This window comes from Penaeus monodon, chromosome 10 (genome assembly GCF_015228065.2).
Source record: "Penaeus monodon isolate SGIC_2016 chromosome 10, NSTDA_Pmon_1, whole genome shotgun sequence".
Taxonomy (NCBI): Eukaryota; Metazoa; Arthropoda; class Malacostraca; order Decapoda; family Penaeidae; genus Penaeus; species Penaeus monodon.
The window spans coordinates 52,885,065-52,888,228 of NC_051395.1; positions in this window are offsets into that span (position 1 = coordinate 52,885,065).

The window sequence follows — 3,164 nt, forward strand, 5'->3', positions numbered from 1 at the left end:
CGTCCTCCAACCCTCCCTCCTCCTCCCTCCCCACCCCCTCCCCCCCTCTTTCACAAACACACACGGTGAGAAACCCCATAGTACCCCCCCCCTCTCTTCCCTCACCTCCAACCCCTCCCCTCTACCCCCCTTTCCCCCTTTTAAAACTTTTTTCTCAAAAAAAAAAAAGAAAAAATAAAATAATGAAAAATGTAGTAGTAAAAATGATAAAATAATGTAAAATAAAAATAATAACAAAAATAATGTAATAAAAATAATAATAATAACAAAACAACAACAAAAACAACAGTAATAATAATAGTAATAATAGTAATAATAATGCTAATAATGAATACATACATACATAAACAAATAAACATCATAAAAAAGGGAAAATGAAATAAGAAAGTTGAATCACAAATTCTTTTCTCTCTGTTGGCGATAAGAGATCACATACCGCAATTTTATTTATCACTTGCAGGTCACGGGGTTGCAGGCTTGTTGCTCTAACGTTGCAGAACTGAAGACGGGGTGGGGAAGGGGTGGGGGGAAAGGTGGAGGGAGTGAGAGACAGAGGGAGAGAGAAAGAGAGGGAGAGAGAAAAAGAGGAGAGAGGAGGGAGAGAGGAAAGGAAGAGGGAAAAAGTGTGAGAGAGAGGGAGAGAGAGAGAGGAAGAGAGAGAGGAAAGGGTGAAAAACGAAAGAGAAAGGGGAGAGAGAGAGAGAGAGGAGAGAGAGAGAAGAGAGAGAGGAGAGAGAGAGAGAGAGAGAGAGAGAGAGAGAGAAGAGAAGAGAGAAGAAGAAGAAGAGAGAAGGAAAGAGAGAGATGAAGGAGGAGGCAGCAAATGAGAAAAGGAAAATAATTATCAATAGTCCTTTAACAACCAGGAGGGATAATGGTGGGGGGAGGGGAGGGGGGGAGGGGATAAGAGAGAAGAGGAAATAAACAAAGAGAAAGATAGGGTGGTAAAGATAGGAGAAAAAAACGATAAATAGAAGAAATAAAGGAAATAAAAAGGATCGAGAACAGACATGTAGAAAATGAAGGAAAAGAGAAAAGGGAAATTCGAGAATAAAGGGGAGAATAAAGTATATGCAAGAAAAAGGGAGGAAAAAAATGAAAAAAAAAATACAAGAGGAGAAAAAGAGGAAATGATGATAAAGATAGAAGGAAGAGAGGGGGGGGGGAAAAGGGGGAGAGAGAGAGAGAGAGAGAGAGAGAGAGAGAGAGAGAGGGGAGAGAGAGAGAGAGAGAGAGGAAAAGAGGAAAAGAGAGGGGGCGGGACAGATAGACAGAAGATAGAAGAAGTAAAGACAGAGAGACAGAGAGGGGGGGGAAAAGAAAGAGGTGGAGTGGAGGGGTTGGGGAGGGGACGCGGGGGGGGGGGGTCCGTTGCAAAGGGAGGACCACAAGTTGACAGGCACCGAGGGAGGAGCGCTGTCATCCATAGTGACCTCCAGGCTGTTGTCATGAACTGTCACGTACAGGGGGCGAGGGGGCGAGGGGGCAAGGGGGCGGGGGGGTGAGAGGGGGGGGGAGGGAGAGGGGGGGAGGGGGAGGGGGGGGGAAAGCATGGGGATGGAGAGGAAACGAGAAGGTAAAAGGTGGGAAAGGAAAAGGGAAATGATAAAGGTAAAAAGAAAGAGGGGGAGAAACAATGACACGAATAGAGAGAGTGAGGAAGAAATATCGATAGATTCTATATATATTATTTATAATATTATATATAATATATAATATATATATATATATATATAATATAATATATATATATAATATATATATATATATTAAAATTATATATTTATAAAAATTAATATTTATATATCAAAACGAAAAAGAGAGGAAAAAGAGGGAGAGAGAGAGCAGAGAGGAGAGAGAGAGGAGAGAGAGAGAGAGAGAGGAAGAAAGAGAGAGAGAGAAGAGAGAAGGAGGAGAGAGAAAGGGGAGAGAGGAGAGGAGAGAGAGAAGAGAGAGAAGGAGAGAGAGAGAGGAGAGAGAGAGAGAGGAGAGAGAGAGAGATCGGAAGAGCGAAAGAGAGAGAGAGAGAGAGAGAGAGAGAGTCAAAGTCAAAGTCAAAGTCAAAACACTTTATTCCATTAAATTACAATGGTTATTCTTTACATAAATACATTTATATTTACATCTGTGTATTTAAGAGGTGTTCTTTTAATTTCGTTTTAAATTAAAGATGCTGTAATGTCTCTTATATATCTGGTATCATGTTCCATATCTTGGGTCCACGTATTTCCATTTCACGTGCCCTGTATAGGTATTCGATCTCTTAACAAAAAGGGAATTACTTGACGTGTCTTGACACCTGTTGTGTTCCCTACGGATTGTAAAGGCATTAACCATTTTGGATAATTCCCATGATTGATTTTGTAAATGAATACACATGTGTCATAGCTGCATTTAGAATTGACTTTTAACCATTTCAATTTTTTTATATGTGGGGTGATGTGATCAAGTTTACGATATTACTAGTGCTACTCTGGCAGCAAAGTTTTGTAATTTTGCACTTTTGCATCTGGGTCTTGTTAGCCGATCCCCAAATGTTTGAACAATAGTTAATTATGCTTAGAGCTAGAGTTGCACAACCATGATTCTAGTTCAGTAGTGATTTGATTTCTTATGTGATTAAGATATATCAGGGGTACCCACTACCTTCCTGTGTATTTTGTCAACGTGTGGCTCAAATGTCATGAAGCTGTCTAAGTGTACTCCTAGATTATTCACTGAAGTGCTCGGTTTAATAGAGCAGCCTTCAAATTCTATGATTGTGTCATTGGGAATTTCTAGCTATGTTCTGCCGACTACCTATGAATATACACTTGAGTTTTATGTGGGTTTAGTTTAAGGCCATTTGTGTCAAAATATAATTTTGCTTGTGTAAGAGTATGTTGAGTGTTTCTTATTAACGTGTTAGGTTGTTTACTGAGTCACTAGAAGAAACTGTGAATCATCGGCGTACTGCACTAAAAGACAGTTATGGCTATTGTTGATAATCATTATGAAAATTGTAAATAGGATCGGACCTAAAATAGAGCCTTGCGAACACAAAGTACTTGTTGTTTGATGACATATCATTATTGATTCTTACCGATTGGGTCCTTCGAACTAAATAACTTTTAAAACCAAAAACCGGTCAAATTTTATGATATAATTTTAGGAGGATACATTTA